General features: G+C 34.3%; 1 protein-coding gene across 1 annotated transcript in view; it reads left to right on the forward strand.

The window, feature by feature from the left end:
• The window catches only part of LOC145249742 (chondroitin sulfate synthase 1-like), a 502,518-nt gene that overhangs the window by 1,933 nt on the left and 476,133 nt on the right, over window positions 1–24,452 (forward strand). The gene's annotated exons all lie outside the window — the stretch shown is intronic.

The raw sequence follows: 24,452 nt of genomic DNA on the forward strand, positions 1-24,452 counted from the left end.
AGTAAAAAAAAAAAAAAAAAAAATCATAACACGGTCTGTATTCTGTATAAGTACCGACCCTTTTCGTAATAACTATACGAAACATCTATATGATAATGGTGAAGTTATGTCTGGGTTGAGCACAAAATATAGGTTCAAAGTGACAGAAAAAGTTGATAGTTCTATTTTATTTACAATCTTGATCAATGTGAAGGTTTTCATCGCAAAACTAACCGCTGTCTGTCGATCCCCTTAATGTCGCTGAACTCCATCTTAAGATTTGGCAAAATAAAATAAACTTTGTTACGTTCACATTTTGTTGTTGCCCTCCCCCCTTTTTTCTTTTCGCTATAAAATAAACAAAAGCATTAAAAGTACAATAAACATATTTTCCCAATTCAAAGACAATTCTAATCTTTTTTGTTTGATTCATTTATTTAAGAATGACGGACATTAAAAGTTTGCGAACTTTGGCATCCATATTGGCATCTTTTTTGGTTATTGCGTTTATGGTAATAATAAAGAATCCTCTTTGTAGTAGTAATAACGGAAATCGGACTGATGCTGCTTGCTTGCCTACAAGGATGCTGTATATAATATCTATAATGTCTATCCTACATCTGTAGCGCGAATCTCTTCTCGTCGCACGTTCTTTCTCTCCTTTCTCTCTCTTCCTCGCTTCGAAAGTGCTTGGGTTTAACTTCGTGCGTGTGTGCGTTAAGACTCCAGTCCTTAAAAATCCAGCATATTTTAAGCGGAGGTCCGAACTTTTACAAGTTGAAGATTTTTCTCCATATATTTACGTACGTTTAATAATTTCAAGAGGAAACTGACGTTTGTTGTTCGACTTTTCTGTTCCGAAATTTTTTTCCTGTATTGATTACCATAGAAAACAAATCGAAAGAAGTGGTAAAGATGTTATCAAAGGCAGGATAAAGTACTTATCTACCTACATGGATAAGTTTCTTTTAACTTATTTTAAAGCGTTTCATTTAATTCGCAACACAACTAGTGTCTAATTTTTAGAACGACATCAAAATGGCAGACATAGGTTCTTTGGAGTCTCGATAATGGTTTAAAATCAGAAATAAAAGGATACTGATAAAAATCCGCTCAAATGTTACCGTGACAAATAACACTTTAAAATAAGTTAAAACCAAAGAAACTTATCCTGGTATGTTAATAGTAACTTATATTGCCTTTGGTAACATTAATTTTTTTTCGGTTCGTTGTCTACAGTAATAAATGCCAACATTTTCTCCCTGCTTCATCTCTATTAACATCAACATTTTGGATTTATTTCTTTTGACTTTTAATTTAAATCCTGAAAACTAGTGGCAGGTCTGTCACTTCACACATCAAATGTGGCCTAAAAAAAATTGGGACAATTCCAGAAAACTCTCTTGCAAATTGAGGTTTTAAAACATTGCATTTAAACAACAAAAGTAAAAGCCAAGTCCAACACTTGTTGTCATTTGCATGCCTTTAGCTGTTTCTATTACATTTAAAGGAGCTAAAAATAAAATGAAAACAGCTATACAAAATACTGTTAGAACCTCACTCGTCACTCAATATGTTAGCGTGACATAGGTTGACATATATTCGGTGGGATTTTAACCCTATTTTGTATAGTTTTTCAATTTTAACTCATTTTCTGAACTTACCGTGTTCAGAGAGTCGGGCACTATTCTTAATTTTCCAATACATCAGTAAACTGTTTTTCGAGCTGAATAAACATGTTACATTAAATAAAAACACTAAAAAAATATCCAGTTAGGTAAAAAAAAAAAGTAATTTATCTTGCCTTTGATAAGATTTATTTGGGGTTTGTATTACTGTACACATAGATTCGAAAAAGTTGTCAAAACAAATATAACAAATGTTATCAAAGGCAAGATAAGTTACTTTTCTACCTAACTGGATAATCTTTTAGTGTTTTTTTTTTTTTAAATGTAACGTGCTTATTCAGCTCGAAAAAACAGTGTTTATTTAGTGTATTGGAAAATTTAAAATGCCGCCCGAATCTTTGACACGGAAAGTTTGGGAAAAGGAGTTGTAAATAAAAAAAACTAGACAAAATACGGTTAAAAACTCGCTCAATATGTTACCGTGACATAGGCTGACATATATTCGGTAGCAGATAGGCAGAAGAGTAACTTATCTTGCCTTTGCTAACATTTGTTATATTTAATTTTTGGCCACTTTTTCATATCTCCGTGGTTTGTAAAACAAATCCAATAATCCTGATCGTCAACTTTTCTAAACATGTTAAAACAAGGTGCTTCTATACAATACGAACCGCACTAAAACTTTTGCCAAATTAACCCGAACCATTAAGTTAATGTTAGTTCAGGATTTAATTTTTTTTTTTTTCTCATATCAAGTGGATTCACTCCTTGTCTGGAGTGATTATTCTCCCATGAAAAAGTGGTGTATAGAATTATGAAAAGTGAGATGTTGCTGGACATTTCTTCCCTCGCGACATTAACGCTGATCCTAGCTTTTCTCACTTTAAATTAAATTCGTTAATCCTCTATAAATTATAATTTCTACACTGCAAGATTTTTCAGCAGCATTCTCGTCATAATCCCTTATAGATCGAAATATTTCAAGTTCCACGGATGTACGTGCTACCGATGGATCGGATTTTACCAAGTTTCAACCAACTTCACAGATTGGATACTATTACTTTCTAAATACGTACTCTTCATACAATGTATACAATGACATACATGGACTCCAATGGGAACGCGCGTGCACACACACACACACACATATATATATACACACATACATGACTACTTCATTTAATCACATAAATTAATATACGAAAGTATAATTTTATGCGTAAACTTGAAGTATTTACTTCAACAGTGCTCAATACATAGGTAGAGGTAGGTAGTAAGTTATAAAAATATATATGGCAATTAAGCTACAAAGAATATTCCGCGAATATTTAGCTTAATCGCCATATTTCATAACTTATATATTCCATGGTTGCTGCTGCACATGCTAATGTTTCGGAACGCTTGGTTTATTAAAAAAACAAAAACAAAGGCTCTTCGTCAGGCAACAGAAATAAAGTTTATCCGCTATTTATCATGACTGATCCTTTTAAGGATGTTGTCTGACGAAGACCCTTTGTTTTTGTTTAAACAACCCAATCGTTCCGAAACATTAGCTTTGTAATATTTGTTTATAAATAAAAATATTTTGCTCTTTTTTTATTGAGCACTTTTAAAACCCATGAAATAAAACGAGGTTATCTCCTGAACGCCTTTTTTAATATATATATATATATATATATATATATATATATATATATATATATTATTGATCTTTAGAATATTACTTCTTTCAAACTTTGAAGCTTTCAGTTTTTGTGCTAACCGGCAAGAATAAAGCTAGTCGATTATTTTGCTGTTTTTGTTGTTTTTTTTTTCTCTCTGAAAAGGCCAATTTTTGAAATTCCATGAAGGAAATTTTGTAGCTAATTTTGATAAATGGAGTTTCAGATAAAAAAAAAAATTGTCAATTCTAATAAATTACAATGTTAGCTGCCAAATTGAAGTCAGAATTATCTGAATATTACTGAATTATTAAAAAAACAACTTTAATCGTGTTAGCAGATGAAAAATTGCGGCCATCTTGTTTAACTCGAAACGCAAAATTACCTCCCTTTTGAACTCCTGTCTTATATAAGCAAATACGATCGTTTTCTTCAAATTCTGTTCTTTAACAAATAATTTACTATCTTATCGATTTTCGTAATTTTTGGATATAATCATAAAAATATGAGGAATACGTAGATACCATTGTTTTTATGTGAAAATCAGTTTTATGATTTTTGAAATTTTGTTCTGATAGTGTAGAAGCGCAAAAAAATATATTTTTGTATTTCTTGTGCGGACAATAAATGAAATGTTGTAATTCATAATTTTCCAAATTTCTTTCATATATTAATGAGACAATTCCAATATTTTTACTAATTTCGATTGTTTATAAACCTCTTCGTTATAAATTGGTTTCTACCGATTACCATAAAAACGCATGTTAAATGTGCATATATTTTCTCAAATATAAAATATATATATATGCTAGTAGGCCGCCCGGCATTGCCCGGTACTAAAATACGGTTAGCTATGATATTTTAATGCAGAGTTAGTTCATATATTATATTGGACCCAATATATAGTATGATTTAAAGTTTTAAAAAATGGCTCGTGCTCCAACACCCAGAATCGAAACCAAAACGTTTAGCTTATGATTTATTTTTACCTTTTGACGTTAATGCCTGAACTCCGAAGACATGTTTGCAAGGCTGAAAATTAAAACATTAAGCAATAGCTATTACGTTACTCATGCATATTCGCAATGCCGTCAATCGACCTTCACCTGGCAAATTCCATTTTTTTAACTTTCACACTTTTGCACCGATTTTCCCCGGCGAAAACCAAAATATAAAGTTTTGCACTGGTTTGAATAATCATATATATATGTGTGTGTGTTTCATGTCTGTAGACCAAACACTGACAGGACTATGGTAGGCAAAATTTTTAAAACAAATATATATACGCATACATAGAAAGAGGTTTGTTTACTATAACCTTTTTGCACAAATCATCCATGTTTAAAAGAATATGCAAATTAGAATTTTTGAAGATGAATGCAATTCCACAGCCCATATATAACAAAGTTGTATTTTCTTAAATAGAAAAAAAAGGTTGCCTTTCTTGGCCTTCGGACCAAGATCAAAGTGTAGTATTTTGTGCACAAATTTATTTTATTGCTTTTATATATATATATATATATATATATATATATATATATATATATGCACACGATATGATTTGGGATCTTAGGTTGTGCTTGAGGTATTGTAGTGAATGAGAACTTTAGCTAGGATCTTGCATAAACTAGCAAATTTTTGAATGGCCTATACCTAATTTTTTTTTTTTTTGTTTTGTTTATTTCTGTTTTGGTTGTTAACTTTCAGAATGAATAATAAAAAATAAATAAAATAAAACTCTGTAGTATCTGTTTTGATGTTGCCTTTTTTGGTCTCGGTTAATGGAGGAAAAATATCCATGACTACTTATTTTTCTTACAAATGCCCTTTTTTTTGGGGGGGGGGGGTCCTTCGACATTAAAAATCAACCTTGTCTAATTCTGCCATCGTGGGGAGGCAAGTAAACAAAAAAAAAAAAAAAAAAAGAAAAGCATGGAGAAAGGTCCTTGGAGTTTCTGTTCTGATGCTACACTTAAGATGATTTGTCCTTGGTCAATGGAGTACTGAGACAATTATTTTTGCTCCCTACCAGAGTGCCCCTTTGCTCTTCTTTTGGGGAGCTGGTTCCACCACCCACCCACCCCCACACACGTGTTAAAAACGACCTTGTGTCACATTTGTGGGGAAGCAAATACCAACAGAAAAAAGGTTTGTTTTTAATATCAATGCACATATATATTCCTTGATATTTGAAGAATTCTATTTGCGTGCTATTTGTTAACTGCTCTAACAATCATTTAAACCGTAATTACCAAATTATTCCTGTTTCTTGGAGTTTTGACATATTGTTTTTTTCTTCCTTTAAAGATTAATGCTGGGTATGGGGCAGCCAAACCAGCTGCCAACATTGCCCCGCTTTTTTTTATTGAAACCGAGAGCTCTTTTTAGTATCCTCGCTGTTCCCTTAAGTGCAATTGTCTGAATCTCTTTTTGCACTTGGTTCTCCAGGAATATTAGTTAGGTAGGACTTCGGGTTCTTCTTCATAAGTCCTGTGGCACCGATGATAACTGGTATGATTGATATCCCCTTAAGATTCCAGTTTCGTTTCATATCATACATGAGACCTTGGTGTTTGGTCTGTTTCTCTCTTTCAGCTCTGTTCAGACCGCCATCATTAGGAACACTCATTTCAATCAAGGTTGCAACTCTCTCTGACTTATTCCATATAACTATGTCAGGTTTCTGAATTAATTCGCACGTGTCTGTAGAACGTGAATACTGGCAGATACAGAGCCCACGTCGTTTCTCGTTTCTCTTAACGCGAGTTCGTGACGTTTTTTACTTGATACTTTGTATCCTATATCTGTCATGAATATTAGAAAAACGAAAATAGAATTGAAGAATACCTAACAAAAAATCGTTTCATAAAATTATTTACGTCTTTCACGCTGGCACAACTTTCAACGTAGTGACTGGAATATGGGACAAACCAGTTCGTTGAACGCTCGGCCTTTTTCTTTCTAGACGCGTGCGCACGAATACCAAAGGTTTGTATTTCATGCTGTTCATGTGCGTTACGGGAATCCACACGTTTGGTATTAATCATTGAATCCAATTGCTATGACTCTGGAATCTTTTTTTGCTGACTTGGGAGTCACCACTTATCAAGGCCCGAAAGCCACTCGAGTATAAAGGTTAATGAATGTAAGGTGTTAATGTAGTAATCGTTAATGGTGTAAATTGGGTAGAATTTGATTATGGGGACTGCTCAACAAGAATTTGTTTACATTGGATTTGAAGGCTGCCATGTTATATTCAACCGGGAAGCAGGACAGCAGAACAGTGTTCCACAGGCGAGCAGTTCTGAGAAATAAGCTTTGTTCATGGAATCTGCATTTAGATTTAGGCGCAGATAGATGAAATCGTTTATAGTGGTTGTCGCTAGTCGAGTGTTTTTGTGGATGTTTGGCAAGCGCCAAATCTTTTAAACAGGTGATTTGAATTAAAAACATATCCAGCTAGGTAGAAGAGTAATTATCTTGCCTTCGGTAACAATTTATTTGATTTTTTTTTTTTTTTTTTTTTTAAACACTTCCGGATCTTTGGATTGTAAAATAAACAGTATTTCAACAATATTACAAATGTAATATTCTATATATATATATATATATATATATATATATATATATATATATATATATATAATAAAAATCTCGATTTTTTTTTCCTTAGAAAATCGCCCATATTTTATTAGGACGTAGATAAATTTTATTTTTAAAACTGTAACCTACGGACACCATGTTTCGAGGTTGCTACCTCATCAGCGTAGCTCGACTGTGTTTCTATATGTTGTACAAGTCAACGTTCAGTTGAGAATCTTATGAAAGGATTGAATGTATTCATTACTTTCTCAATTTTATATTTCTTTAAAAGAAGTTTTACGAATTTGAAGTCCATTTTTATAATTGATTAATATGGCTGTTTATTTTATTCATTTTTTTTTTTTTACTTGCGACAATAATTAAACAAAGATTTAGGATTGTCTTCCCTTTCTGCTATTAAACCTCTTCCGAAAACGCAAACGATAATACTCCCGGTTAACTTAAGTGCAGTAGTGCTGAATTTTGTTTGCATTTTTATAAATAGCTCTAATATTGAATGGTTCCGAACTTTAATACTATACAGTTCCCTGAAGTTTTGATGCTTTAACTCGACATAAAATTCACAAAAGATGCATTGTTCAACACCTTGGCCAAACGTTATTATTTTTGGTGCTAATGCAGAGAGTGATCCGCGCTATTTTTTTAAATCGTATTTCCACGTTTAATTAAAGTTTTTTTTTTTATTCAATTGTAAGGTTAAAGTACAGAATAGGTACAAAACACCTTCCCCTCCCCATGTTAAGAATGGCTTTTTAAATAACGTTATTTCAGCACGGATCACTCGCTTATTTTTTACGTATTCGTTTCCTGAAATCCTCTTCCCTTGTGCGCGTCATTTTTTTTAAGGCTTTGTTTTTAGTGTCCCGTCATTTGTAATGACAAACGAATGATTCTCACGTTTTTTTTAATATAGATTACTACTAGACCGCCCGGCGTTGCCCGGTCGTAAAATGTGCTTAAATATATTTTAATTTATGCAAATTTCGTATTGCAGAGCCAATTCTCTATTGATTATCTTGTACTGCATATATATATAGTAGTACTTAAAAAAAGTTTTAAAAACAAATGACTTGGTGCCATCATTTAGAATCGAGACCAAAATATTTAGCTCTCCAGCAGTATTAACTACCACATGCATATCAAAACTTTAAAAATTAATGTAATTAAACGTACAAATGTATATTTAAATAACTTTTTAACGGTACAAAACTTATATAACGCTTTAAAACTAATGCACGGGAAACCTATAAAAGGCTCCTTTCGCCGGCTCATCAGGAGTTAATCGTTGGTATATCAGATTCAAAAAACGAATTAAATTGTCACAGAAGTGCAAATACTCGGACATATGAGTAAAATGTATATTTGCGCATGCGTAGATGACTTGCGTAAGTTGGTTTACACCTGCCACGTTCCAGTTTTTCAATTTGTCCTCTTAACAGGTATATATATATATATATATATATATATATATATATTACCGATTAAAAACAAATCTAATTTGTTCCAGATTTGAATCCCCTACATATAAAGTTTCAAGTATGTAGATAAAAAAATTGACAGTTTGGTAGACCGTTTTCCACACACACACACACACACACACACACACACACACACACACACACACACACAGTTCATTTTTACAATATATACAGGTAACTAATGTTGCTTGCTAATATTTACAAAATTACTTTAACTTTTCCAAGTTTGCGTCTTGTAAAAGATAGTTTAGTCATTGACTGAATAAAATTGTTCTAAGTTGTGTGTAGGCGCGACAAACACGATAGATTGTCTAATTTTATTAATATATAGATGACATCGATTACACCAATACGTCAAGCTATTACAGAATTGTGTTATATATAAACACGGCGGAGTGACCAGAGCACTAAATTACCGAGGTTAGAGCCTTATAAATTAAATAACATATTAACATTAAATTACGTCATACCGTTTGTTTTAAGCCGTCAAATCTGAAATTATAATATCAATTATAATATCAATAACGCAACAGATTCACCGCTGATATGACTTTTATATAAATTCCATAAAACGCCACCGCGAAGACAGGATGTGTGAAAAGCTAAAACAATTAAGCACGAGAAGAAATGATCAAAATGATGGATTTCCTGTTTCACACACACACACACACACACACACACACACACACACACACACACACACACACACACACACACACACACACTAAAGATCATCAGAAAAAAATGAAAAATAAAAAAGGTCTAATGAAACGGAAGCTCTGTATTGTCTTTAACGCTTTAAATGAAAGAATAGTGCCTAAATACACTGTTTCTGCTCATTAAGACAAATACAGCTATAATCACCCAAGTTAAGCAACGTTGACTCTGCTCAATACTAAATGGGTTATCATTTGGGAAGACCAGATACTATACATAACGAACGTCTTTAAATTTATATACGAATCATACAGCATGATTTTTCGCCATGAAATAACCCAACGATGTTTGTCGAGCCGTAGAATAAAGAAACTTATAGGTACCGCCAAAAATGAGCGAACAAAAATAGGGGGACATAATTTTGAAAGTCGATTGATCATAATTTCTTGTAAGTTTCCGACTACTTTCTAATTGTATTTGAAAGATTAAGGACTAAACTAAATTTCCAAAAGGAAGAAAATATTTGTACATGTGAGAGAAAAAAAAATCGTTATGAAAAATGTTTTCACGGCGAGCTACCCAATTCAGCTAAATTTTGAAGTTAAATTCATTGTAAAAATTCTTTAAAGGTTTTCTTTAAAAGTTAGTTTTCTGGGTCTATTTCAAAGATAATCAGTAAAGTACTAAGATATTAAATTAAAGAAACAAAAAAAAACAACTTTTTTGTACAAAACATAAATTAATTAGTCCAAAAAATCGAGTGATTCTGCCGTTCACAAAACGCAACAAACTGAAATTTTGTAAACATTGAATATACGAAGGCCCAAAATTTCAGGCAGTAGAATGACTGAAAATTACGTCATGTAATTAAAAGGGAGAAAGAGGCGTGATAGTTTTGCTTTCCCAGACGTGCATCCGTACATTACTATTCTGAACGTTTGTATAAATTTTATAATTTTTTAATTTATTTTTCTATGTTCTTGTTTTTAATTTTTTTTTTATATTGTTTGATATTATATAAAAAATGTTACGCCGAAAGTTTCACATTCTTGTGAGCAAGGAAATTATTAAAATCTTGCATATAAAAATCATGCGAAACTTGTAATTTAAAGTTGAAATAGTTTTTTTGCAATTATAATTTTTTTTTTAAATATTAAGTAAACAATGCTTTATTCAATGGTAATATCGGTAGTTCGAGAAATTCATTTTTCTTCGAGATATCGAATTCATTAATACGGACTTTAGGGGCTTTTTTTTATAATGTTTCTGTAAAAATTATTTTATTTTTATTGTTACAAATTACGATGCTTTATTTATATAAAAAAAGCAAAAATAAATTCTTGCGTTTTTTATTTACTACTGAAAACCATAACTTTGAAGGTATTTTTTGTTTAAACAAAATAATACATTTTCACTAAGATTTAAATAAATAATTAGTTCATTATATTCCGCGATCATTATTTGATAAATACTGAAAATTTAATTAAAATTGGTTAATTTCCTGATTTTTTTTTAGTAAAGGGAGGGGTCGAAATGTTTATACATTGAGTATCGGCATTCATTTTGCCCGTACCTAGAAACTGTCCTCAAAAGCTTTTCGCTTGTTAAATAGCTGAACATATTTAATCAAAATCAATTCTGCACTTACTGTTGGCCTAATGGATACGCTCATTATGTAAGCTGTTTTTCTAAATTAAAATCCATTCTTATCTATTCTGTTTAATTACACATTAATACTATTAGGGAAGGCATGAACCGACTATTCCCTTTCGCATAACAACTTGTAAGTTCAATTAATATAATACCATGATTCCTTTGACGATATGTGTTGTCACAGCGTGAAATAACCTAAAAGAGTTGATATAGCTTAACAACTGAACCAAACGTTTCCAATTACTCTAGCCAGAGACATACCAAGCTTAACTTCCCATTATTAAAATCATTTAACTGCAAAGCAATTAAATAAATCTGAAATTAAAGTTTTTTTCTTTTCATATCTGTATGTTGCGTCATTTACTGGTATTCACTCTTTATATTTTACTCCATACGGCGTATGTATGCTACTGGCTTCGGTGTTGCGACCGTCTCTATTCCAAAACGTATCTCTCTCAGGCAGCACACTGCCGTTGCACGAATTTAAGAGTCGGGGGTTACGCTCTGATTTCACATTCACAAGAATATCCTGGGATGTTTTGGCTACATTTTAACGTTCTTGCCGATTGCGAGATGCTCATTTCTGTAAACCGTCTCGTCTGTTATATTAACCGGAAGACGAGTAGATATAATCTCATGCCTCTTTGTATTTACATAGAGGACATTGCAAAGGCTGCTGCAAAGGTGGGTTCCCTTTATCGAGGTAGAAGACTACTCACGCCTGAGAGTATCCTGTACCTTTACAAGGCTACCGTTCGCCCATGCATGGAGTATTGTTGCTACATCTGGGCTAGTGCGTCTAACACTAGTCTTAGATAAAGTCCAAAGAGTTTTCAATCTAATCGGTCCCACTTTATCAACTAAGCTCCAGCCCCTGTCCCATCGCCGCAATGTTGCATCACTGCCTGTTTTACAAATATTTTAATGGAATGTGTTCTGATGTCCTCGTTTCCCTTCTACCCCCTCGACGTACATATCCCCAACAAACCTGTTCAGCAATAAGATATCACCCCTTCACTGTTGTCCCTAAATGCAAGAAAGCTTTCTATTCTAATAGTTTCTTCCGTCGAACAGCTAGACTTTGGAATTCCCTTCCTGTTGCCTGCTTCCCTGGCTTTACTGATATGCAGAAGTTCAAATGTAGCATAAACAAATGTGTTAATCTTTCCTAGACATGGCCCCCAAATAGTAGCCCCTTATGTCCAAGTGGCGATATGCTTTGTAAGGGGTGAACATAAGTAAAAAAATAAAATAAAATTGTCTGCTTAACGACATATCAACTCTTTGCGTTATCTAATGTCGAAACGCTGAAGTAAACGGTTACTTGAATAAAAGTTGCTGCTTTATACAGACTTCACAGCTTTTGTAGCTTCCTTACTTTTAATTTTATGCAACATATACTGTCGGAAATGTGATAAAGCCACCTTTTAACAATAGCACCGTTTCTTACACCGTTACTTTACGTATGTTAATCTGTCCTAAATATCAACTCTTTCGAATTTTTTTTTTTATTACTTAGTCACCGTTTATCAAATCTACTCTAACATAAGGGTCAATGAGTTTGTCAGGTGGGTGGTGAGTGAACATCATGAGGATTAGTAACGATCTTTGTGATTGGTCAGAATATGATTATTTAAAACAATGACTGAACACTATTTTTCGTTATGCACATTTTCTTTAATCATTAACTAACGCGTTTATTAACATTTCTCGTAACAGGGCTTCATATCTTATCGACCACTTCATCAAAATAAAACAAAGGACTGATTATATATATATTTTTTTTTTAACATTTTTTTTTATTCATTACTTCCCTGTATTAAAGGGCATGCACTTTTTTGTTTTGACATTAAGGTTTTAACCATTTTATTGGTTGAGACTCGATTCCTAATTTACAGTATTTAATAAAAACAATTACCTCTATCTAAAAGCAATTCTGTTATATAGGGACCTCAAAAGCAGTAGATTCAGGATTGCTTCAAATATTTTTTCATAGACATTTTTTTATTTTATTTACTTCAATGGAGAGGGGTATGCAGATTTTTATGCGTTAACATGACTTAAGTTGCCGACGACTTCATAAAAAAAATGCAAAATTAGCTCAGTCTACGATAATGCACTAGATAATTATAGTTTAATGTTTTTTGGGTGGGTCTTAACGAATCTGTTCTGGCTTTGTGCTATCTTTCCTCCGTGCAACGCCAGTACACAGATCCTGCTAATAGATCTATACTCATATATTTTCTTTCTTGTATTTATGTTCACATCAAAAACCCTGTTTTCTATTTATTTTAAAAAAATATAACTTTGTTATTTATGGGCCGTGGAATTGCATCCGTCTGCAAAAGATCTAGCTAATTTGCATATTTTTTTAAACATTCGTTTTAATTAGTTTTTTCGGTTTTCTTATGAGATGATCATTTGTAGTTAACTATTACGTGTAATTATATTCGTGCAGATATTCTACGTGATTTATATTTGAGTAATTGTGTAAAACACACACAAACCTCTTTCTATATATATTTATGTATGCATGTATATATTTGTTTTTAAAAAAATTTGCTTACCAAACTCCTGTCAGTTTTTGGTCAAGAAATGAAACTTAATATATAGGGTATTTAACAACATGTGAAACTTTAATCGGATGTTAGCTGGGGAAATTCGGTGCAAAAGCATGAAAATTTAAATGGAATTTGCCAATTGAAGGTCAAACAACGGCATTACGAATATACATGCGTAACGTAATAGCTAGGTTCATGTTTTAATTTTTGGCCTTGCAGCAAACTTGTCTTCATAGCTCAGGCATTAACATCAAAGGAAAAAGTAAATCGTAAGCTAAACGTTTTAGTTTTGATTCTCGGTAGTGGCGCATGAGTCGCTTTTTTTTTTTTTTTTTTTTTTTTTTTTTTTTTTTTTAACTTTTTAAATTACTATTACTGGGTTCCGTATAATCTATATAATTATGAAACTCAAATGACCTTGTAACCCAACATCCGGTTTACGACTTCCGGTTACGCATGTGTACATAAGCAAAGAATCGACGCGGCAATAAAACATTGTTTACTGTGTACGTTTTCAGCATCCAAATTGTTTTCCTTTTCGCGTTTAAATATATCGAAATTTGAATTTAACTTTAAGTATTATGGTATCTATTCAGTGCACATTTGCCTATAATTACGGCAAACCAGTTATAATTCAATGGCTGTATGTTTGTTTGTTTTTTTGTTTTTTAAACAGAACGACTCATAGAAATTTATATTCTTTTTTTTTTATTATATACTTTCATAGAAATGTTTGTTATATTACAAAAATCTGTTTTTCTTTACGTCCCAAGTGTCACGCTCGTACATCAATTCCTAAGCTAATATACAATACTGACCCAACGGGTCACGGGTACTCTAGTATAATAAATACGAAATCTGCATTAATCAATATCATATTTGAGCGTATTTTACGACCTTGTTAAATAATCACTGATAATTAAGTGAATGATTTTGTGCTACGCAACAGATACTATCAAGAATTGTAAATGTCAACTGAATTAAAGAAATAAATTGTAAGATGGTCAACATCATGAAATTTGAAATATAGACTTTTGTCATTCATTCATTATATATATATATATATATATATATATACTTTCACTACACCGATGAAGACTGAAGGATCGGTCGAAAATTATGTACTTATGAAAAAAGTTTTCTAATTTTTTTTCATAATATTATTTTGTATTCCTGCACGTCACCAATTAAAAACGAATAGAGAAAAGTTATAAACTGTTATACTTTTCGCATTCTTTTTTATTCATATATATATATATATATATATATATATATATATATATATATATATATATTGGTTTGTTTAGTCTTATTTTGGTAAGGTATGGTCATCTAACATTGTCATAGTTCATATTTTTTATCAAGAGTATGGTGCATGCATTACTACCGTGGATCCTTTGAATTTAAACTGATTATAAAAGATTCCATACTTTGCGACTATCCACCGGACTAATGACGCTTTCTCCCTCACCCCACCACCCGTTTTGCTTTCTTTTCACCTAGTTCTTGCAATGGTTACTTTGTAGGTCTGCCTTTCTTTTCATACATGTCTCTCTGCTTTAGTAGCCTTGATATGTGTAATACCAAGGCGTATCAATGGTAGTCTAGGCAAGCATCTCCACTGTGTGTATGTGTGTATCCTTTGGCCTTGCCCGTTGAGAATGTTGTAATGATTCTTTGGGCGTTTTATAAAGCATCTCTATTACAAATGATTGCAACGTAACGCTATCTTGTGGTTATTTTTAGCTGGATGCACACGGGCCATTTCGTTTACTTGTTTGACGGAAAGAGAAGATAAATCTCAGTCAATGAAAACGCAACAATTTGTTCATTTATGAACTTGATGAGGCGATGGAAATTGGAACCACTGCATTCTGGTTACACATCAAAAGTTGTGGAAATCATGCGCGTTTAAATTAGAAACTAGCAAGGTTGAGAATAACACCACATGCAATAATTAAGTACAGGTCATTTATGGGTACGATTATTTTAAGGAGTGGGACCTTCCGCATTCTTGTTATAAAGCTGAACATGACCCATATTACCGACTGTTACGCATAGAATCTTAAAATAATTTTGAAATGTTACTTCAAACATATTTATAGAAAGTATACAGTGCACGTGCTAGTGTCTCTATGTATAAAGTTTATTTCTAAATAAAGTGATTTTTTTTTTTTAGGAATACAAGAACACAAATGCTAGGCATAAGGGTGAGTAATGTAGGTAATATTATGGTTGATTTATGCAAAATGGGCATGGGGAGCTCTTTGTGATTTAGATACCTCCAGTTTTTGTGAAATTGTAGTGATAGAATGTGCTGCTGCAATCGCGCACAGAAATCACTTTTGCTATAGCTACCAACGTAATAGATGCACTAAGACTAAAGCTGCCTTCAGGACTGCCAGCAACCACTGCAAAAGAGTAATAAAAAATGAAAGAGCTATATTTTCAGTCCGTTAAATCCAAAGTAGCTGAGCAGTGGCTTGGTTCCCACCAGATTTGGTAAATAGCAAACAGAATCCTGAACAGAAGCGTGTGTCCTATCCCAACCATCATCAATGAACCTGAGGTCATCTCGTCAGCATCATATAAGGCCAAACTATTTGCCAAGAACTTTGCAGCCAATTCTATCCTATGTGACGAAGGGCATCAACTCCCCGTGTTTCCTCCTATAACGGACAACACGCTCTGCAACATACAAATATCTGTGCGTGATGTCGCCAAGCTAATTAAGAATCTTGATTCCAGTAAAGCAACTGGCCCTGACGGCATTCCAATCATTGTGCTGAAAAAGCTTCAACTAGAACTTGCCCCCATAGTTACAAAACTCTTTAAGTGTTGCCTTAAAGAGAAGTGCTTACCAACACCCTGGAAAACCTCATCAGTATACCCTGTATTTAAGAATTCAAGTGATAAGTCATCTCCCTCTCAATACAGACCAATCAGTCTCCTGTGTGTCATGAGTAAGCCGCTGGAATCCATGTTAAATAGAGAAGTAGTCAACCACCTCAGCAGAAATAACCTTAGTAACATGCAACATGGTTTCTGTTCTGCCAGATCTACAGCAGATGTGCTAACGGTTATATCTCATAGGATTAGCGAATCTCTTGACAAAAGCTTCGTCTCTAGGGCAATTGCTCTTGACATATCAAAAGCCTTTGATAAGGTATGGCATACGGGCCTATTTCACAAGATTTCCAGCTACGGTATAACTGGAAATGTTTTCTCGATCATTAAATCATTTCTCTCTGATAGGCTCATAAGAGTAGTGGTTGATGGGCAGAAATCAGAGGCCCTCAATATTAATGCTGAAGTCCCTCAGGGGTCCATCCTAGGCCCAACTCTCTTACTGATATACATCAATGATCTCCCAAAACCCATACTTAAATCATTCGTTGACATCTATGCTGATGACACGACCATCTATCGCAACACATCAAAGGCCGTAAATGACAAAGTTCTCTCAGATTTTCTCTCCTCTGATCTTGAGCATGTGGTACAGTAGATGTGGCTGGTTACTTTTAATGCATCTAAAACTAAGCTCCTATCTTTACATCATCAACGCTCTGATCCCCATCTGGAATCAATTGAAATGGATGGCTCTCGTCTAGGGAAAGCTCCATGTTTTGATAAGCTTCTGGGTTTGACCTTTACCTCTGACCTGAAATGGAATACGTACATCAAGTCAGTTGCCAAGGTTACTGGAAAAATTGTAGGATCCTTCTACCGCTCCAGAAGACATCTCGCCCCTGATGCAATTCTCTATCTGTATAAAAGCCACGTACGTCCAAGGATGGAGTACTGCCGCCATATCTGGGCAGGAGCTGCTAAAAACAGCCTATCCTGCCTTGACAGAGTACAAAATAGGCTTTGTGGCCTAGTGGGTGATGCCCTTTTCTCTTCCCTGCAACCTCGCTCCCATAGGAGAGACATTGCGAGCCGGTCTTTGTTTTATCGTTACTACGATAGCAGGTGCTTGTCTGAACTCCAATCTCTGGTCCTCCCTCGCCAATCTTTCACGATAAACACCCGTCTAGCTGAAACCACTGTCAAAAATTTTCCCCACTCCTTATCTGTGCCAAAATCAAAACATAGATTCCATGAACAAAGCTTCTTTCTTAGAAGTGCACGCCTGTGGAACTGTTCCAGTTGCCTGTTTCCCACCTGACTACAACCTGGATGTCTTCAAGTCCATTGTAAACAAATTCCTGATGAACCACCTCCTTAAGTAAGACACTTTATCAAATCTCCAACACTAACGTACTGTACATACAATAACCCTTATCCCCGAGTGGCTGCCGGGCCTTGATAAGTGGTTACTACCTTGTAAAAAAAAAAGAAAAAAAGGTATTAGACATAAATCCTCCAAATTTCAGTTTTAAATCTTTTCTAAAGTGCATATTATGAAAGTTAAATTTAATCCATAGGTATTAGATGCCAGTTAAATTTTAATTCAGGAAATCTTGTTTAACACCTTAAGCTCGAATCAATTTTTTTTTTTTTTTTTTTTTTTTTTTTTTAAATAAAACTCGTGTTATGGATTTGGATCAAAATTAGAGTAAGGATTCTAAACATGAGGTGTAGTATGTTTGTATATTTATCTGACTTTTTGTAAAGGAACATAGTCTAGCAAAACTGCTTGAAGAGGGGAGGATTAATTTTATACGATATGTGACTGGTGTTCTTATATGTGTGTGTGTGTGTCTGTGTCAGCGGTGTGAGTTCTATTATCGAAGCATTGATTCCATTTGAACAAAATAATATACGCATCAGGTTAGCTTGAAAGCTAAATTACAACAAAATATTACAAAAACGAACAAATTGAATCAAAGTTTCGATAATGGAACTCGCACCCCCTGATGTTAATCTCGCGAAGCCAACGCACCATTCCGGCACTTCAGAATACATGGATTTTTACTGATTTTTCTTTCTCCAACTTTACAAAATGGCAAGAAAGAAAAAAAATTGTACAAAATACTGAGGATGGAGTTTGACTCTGAAATATATTTGAATTATTAATTTCAAACAAGTAAAATATTGCGTTGTAATTTGTCTTTCAAGCGCACCTGATGCATATTTTTTATATACTAGTGGTTCAGCTTGGCTTTGCTCAGGCCCTATGTACTGTTCATAACCTTATGTGCATATATATATATGCACATAAGGTTATGAACAGTACATATTATATATGTTTGACTCGTGTCCAGGTAACCTACATTTAAAATTTCAAGTGTTTAAACCCAAAATTGGCAGAAGACTTTGGTAGAGTCTGCAAAGGTGAACTCTTTCAACTTTGACCTCATGGCAGCTAAATTTTCGCCCAAAACCTAATTAAAAAGCTTGCTGCCTGTCTGAATAGCCTTTTATGTAAAATTTTAAATGTTTAGACCAAAATTTGACAGTAATTTGGTAGACTGCAGAGGTCAAATTTTTTGACTTTGATCCTTAACATTTATTGTTTTGGGCTCAAATCAAAATAAAAAGCTTGATTCGTGTTCAAGTAACCTATATCTAAAATTCTAAGTATTTAGACTCAAAATTGGCGGGGAGTTTTGTAGAGTCTTCAAAGGTCAAATCGTTTAATTTTGACCCCCTTGACAGCCAAATTTCTGGCCGAAAACAGATTAAAAAGATTTTCCTAAGTTTCAATACCCCTTATGTCCAATCTCCAGTCTGTAGACTGAAAATTGACAGTTTGGTAGGGAAATGTACACACACTATTTTACTTATATATATATATATATATACGCGAGCATAAAATACATAAATCATAACATGAAATGCTGTAGCGACAGGATATATGAGAAAGGCATGAGGAAAAAATAAATTAAACACTGGAAGAAATCAAAAATTAGATTTACCAGTTTTGTTCAGATCACTTTTTCTGAAGACCTTTGTTCATCCAAACTGAATGAAACAAGTCTTTGTATGTATGTAGATATACAATTAAATTTTTTTTTTTTTTTTTCAATGAAATATAATTATCCATCGACATATATGCTGCCATTATAAGACTAATTAGTGTGGCTGACTTGGTTGAAACCGGAAACCTTAACCACAGTAGCTGTTTGCCTGTATATATTTATGTATTTCAAGCAAGGATTTGTAGCCTAGCAGTAAGGTTCTGAGCTGCTGTTACTGTGGTCGAGATTTTCAATCTCGCTAAAGTCAGCCACACTGGGCCATATGATGGCAAAACATGTCCATGGATAATATTTTAGGAATAAAAATGGGTATTCTTGTAAAGTAGCCGTTACTTTTTAACAGTGTCGTTACATTTCTGGTACCGTTGTCTAGTACCATCACATCCGATCCGGCATTTTTTTCTATTTTATTTTTTTTTATAAATACAAATGAAAAGCATTTATCTGTGGTTCTTCCAAAACAACGCATTTCATTATTTTTCAAAAGTATTTTCACACATTTTAAAACATTGTGCTATACAACAGGCTTCTTTGTTTTTAAGTCTCTGTCCCTGCCATCTGATGCCGACCTTAGCCAGCGCTTTCTCGCTCTTGACTTCCCAAACATGTCCATCTTTCCCAGCTGCACTTTTTTCTCTCTCTCCTTCTTCCCATGACGTCAGCGCGTGCACACTTGCTTAATTTGCATACGTGCTAAGACGGCTGCTACTAATAGTTTTGCTAGCCAACTCTCCTACAGCTGCTGCTGATTTTCTCATACGTGCTGTGTGACCATAAGAGCACACTTTGTTGCATACTTCCATTAATGTAGTATCCGACCCCCCGCCTCACTTTAAATCCATTAAAATATGTGAAAACTATGACACAAACATCCCAGATCCTGAGCAAGTTTATCAACCGTTAAAATTTGATACATCACACGCACGCACACGTCTCTGTTCACATAGACAATGTCTGTTGTCATAAACAATGGTGTAATTTTGTTATTTTAAACATCATCATTCGATGAAGGATCCTCCCCAATGTATTCCCTCTTTTGTGGATGATTCCATCCAGTATGCACGGAGACAAACAAGACTTTGAATTTTCGTTGTATACGAGATCTCTCCCGTCTGAGTTTAGGTGTGTTGTCTAGTAGCTTCTTTCCAAGGACTGCAAGGTTTTGGAACTCTCTTCCTGCTCACTGTTTTCCTCCTACCGATACCCTTAGTCTTTTCGAGATAAAGGTTAATAGGCATTTGTTTTCAATAATCATCTTTCGTTCTTGGCTCATTACATCAAGTGACTTCATGTTTTGTCTTGAGCGATTTCTGTAAAGAAATATAAATATACACACACATATTACACCTTATATATTACACCTTATATATTACACCTTATATATTACACCTTATATATTACACCTTATATATTACACCTTATATATTACACCTTATATATTACACAGGCTCCTTCAGTCTTTGACAAACTATGGATACTCATAAAGGGGTGCCTGTGCCTGAAATTTTTTTGTGGCAGTAGGTGCGCAATCTCCAACCACACCTCTCCTGAGTCGACATTGTTAAATACCAGTGGCAAGTGAAGTACAGGACTGGAAAAAAAATGCCGAGATAAGCGAAGAGCACATACAGCACCTAGAATTCCCAAATGGTCACCCATCTGGTACTAACCAGGCTCAATGTTGCTTAACTTCGGTACATACATTATACGATGTAACCCGGATATAAGAGACTTGTCCTCGGGGGGGGGGGCTATAACTTGTATATGTGTCACACTATACTTTAACACAGGCTCTAATTTGGAGACAGAAAATCTTATATTCGTTTTTCTTCTGGTCTCTTATATCCGGATTACAGTGTACATTATATATTATATATACTGAAAACGTTATATTAATGGTTAGCATACTATTGCCACTTCAGTGTTTATGACGACATAAAGCATCTCTTCCCGATGTCTTCAACCAGTTTTGTGACGTTTTCCTCTGCCACGTTGTAAAGGATTTCTTTTGGTGATAAGGTAATCCATTTGTGACGCCGTTCAATGTGCAAACAAGATTGTAAAAATGTGGTCAGATCATTTTTGTTAGTATATCAATACCTCTTCTCAAATGTTCAGTGGGTCAAGATCAAAGTGTAGTATCTGTTCTTCAGATGCTGCACTTCGTTTTCTTGTTCTCTTTCGGTGGAGGAGAAATCCTTCACGACTGAGACAATTTTTATTTTTGTACCTTTTCTCCACGTTAAAAAACGACCCTGGTGTCTAACTCTGTCCCGTGGGGAGGCATAGTAAATAGGTACAGTAGAACCCCCGGAATACGGTGGTCCTAGGTTACGATTTTTTTATTTTTTATTTCCGGTTACGATGTGGAATACAATGTTTTTTTTTCCAGCCCTTGATTATGGTATTTGCCCCACCTAATGGTTGTATTTGGTTATGTTGCATACTGACTGTATTTTGTTACTAATTTTTAATGCCGTATCCCGGGGTTCTACTGTATCAAGAAAATAGTATCCATTCTCGAGTTATACCATGCCATTCTTACCCCCCCCACACACACACACGTCCTAAAAATTGGTAATTCCTGGGAGGATGGTCTTAGGACAACAGCAGGCACTAAATTTACATTTACACATCAACATACAAAATCAAAATGCATAAACGCATTTGTACACGTATCATCTGCGCATTCACTATCGTAAATAAAAACAAATATTTTTGACCAATTAGAAAACTTTCTGAATTTATTTGTAATGGTCTTTGTAGGAGCAGTCTAAACCCTTTAAAGGGGACAAATTTTCCTTTAATAAACCAGTGAAGATAGTTGATCCGAGTCTACAGATCGGTGTCGCGGGCCCTTCAACTCTGTCTCTCGACGCACGAACATTAACGAACACGCACCTCATTGACATCGTCTGGCAATCTGTATGAACTTTATTCATTGTAATATATCAAATCTGTCTCCCTGAAATATTTTACTAGTACGAAATCAAATGAACATTACCTCTTAAAAACAACTTTCAATGAATCATAATTTACAAAAATGAGCAGAGAAATTTTAAACAAGATTTTTCTGACATCTGAAACTCACGGCTCTTAATCGATCCAGGCGTCTTCTAATGTCTCTGTTAATGAACCCCTTTGGTTTTATAATAACTCTAAAAATATTCGAACATTCTGTGTTTTCCTATTGCCGTAAACTTCCATTTTTAAACGTAAAAAATATCTCTTTTGTGAATATATACATAACTCGTTTTGTTAACCGTGTAACAATGTCTCTTGTTTTCTTACATTTGAATATAAAACCTGCAAACCCTTTTCACTGAAAATATTTCTGAATCTAGCTCATTACAAAGCACCCTAAAGTAAACGCCCCAAAACTGCCGTGAACACCTCCCTAAAAACTAATGACGTCCTCCTCATACTAATGTTGAGAAAGGGTTAATATCGGAGAGAGCTCATGTGTATAGGGCGGAACGATAAATTTGTCGCCCTAAAGAAAACGACGCTAAAGCTTTATTTTAAAACTTGAGAAAATCAATTCTGGTAACTTGATTATGTCTATTCAATGTAGTTACCTTCAACCTCAATCACTGCCTTGATACAAGTCCAGAACTGGGAGCATGCCTTTTCCACAAACACTGGTGGGAGCTTGTCAAATACTTGTTGGATAGTGGTGATCAGGCTGGCTTTGGTGTTTTGGGAGGTCATGTTGGTGATTTCTCGACATATGACCAAACAAAGTAGTTCAACAGGTCCAGGTCGGGGAAGGAGGAAGGGGCAGTGAGAGAAGGGTACAAAGTGGTAGCACTCCTTCTGAACCCAAGCCTTGGTCTCCTTTGACTTGTGGATCGATGCTAAGTCCGGCTGCCACACCCAGAGTCTGGCAGTAGCCACCTAATTACACCAGGGGATCACACTCTTCAACTCATCCAAGCCAACTTTCAAGCCATCTCTCCTTGGCTGTGGTCTGATTGGTCAGCTTCGTTTCTGGTTTACCAATCAACAATGTTATAAACCAAAAATATTCAAAATGTTACGCCGTGAGAATTCACTTCTGCTACAAAGTTTTTACTATTTTTTCATTATGGATAATTCGTACCTTTTTAAATTATTAATTTCATAAGTTCCTCGATATCTTGGAAATGCATCCCCCTTATTCTGCAACCTCTAAATATATGAACATATATTCTGTTTTCCTATCTAATGTAGTCTTCTATAATATAAATCTTATAAATCCATGAACAAAACTTCTTTCTTAGAAGTGCATGCCTGTGGAACTCTATTCAAAAGGGAAGATAAGTGCATCATTGTTAATGCTAAATACTAGTGATGGGACGATTAAAATATTTTTGGTTTCCATTCGAGCTGATGGTGCCCAAGTCATTTTAACTTCTGGAATTATTACTATATATTGTTACAACATAATCAATAGAGAATTAGCTCTATAATAATAATAATAATAATAATAATAAATACAAAATCTGCATAAATTAAAATATATTTAAGCATATTTTATAACCAGGCAACATGTATATAGTACAAAACTAAACTATGCCCTTTTAGCAGTACTGAATTAAATACTAAAAAATGTACCCAGACCATATACATATAATTACTGTGCTTGTCGTATAACTAAATGAAGCTGGGAATTTCCTGCAGTTCTAGCCACATGGAATTGTAGATTTTAAGCATTAATTTGTATCGCATTCCACACCTCTTGAAGGCGGGCTTCTTGTATGTCAGTTTTTGCTACAAGGTCAACATTTTTTTTTTCACTCCAAACAAGGCACAGTGCCACTTTAATATGGGGGCTACTATAATTTATAGGGATACTATGTGGGGAGCTGAGAAGCAAGATGTCTGTTTATATTACACTTGAACTTCTGCATGGCAGTACAGTCGGTGGGGGGGGGGAGAAATGGGAACCTAAAAGGAATTGCAAAGTCTAGTTGTCCTAGGAAAAACTATTAGAGTAGAAGGCTTTCTTACATCTAGGGATTTTTACTGTGTAGGGGTGGGATTTTGCTGCTTGTTGGGTTTGTCTGAGGTATTTACATAGAGGTGTATAAAATCTTGAACTTCAGAGCATCTATTAAAGTACTTGTAAAATAGGCAGAGGGATGCAACATTTCGTCAATGGGACAGCGGTTGAAGCCTAGCTGACTGTGTGGGACCTATTAGGTTGGCGACTCTTTTGAATCCTGTCTAAAGGGGAAGAGACCAATAGTAGCTGCACCAGCCCAAATGTGGCAACAATACTCCATACATGGGAAAATGGTGGCCTTGTAAATGTACAAGAGTCTCG

Source organism: Euprymna scolopes, chromosome 28 (assembly GCF_053919585.1).
Source record: "Euprymna scolopes isolate OS-2025 chromosome 28, ASM5391958v1, whole genome shotgun sequence".
Lineage (NCBI taxonomy): Eukaryota > Metazoa > Mollusca > Cephalopoda > Sepiida > Sepiolidae > Euprymna > Euprymna scolopes.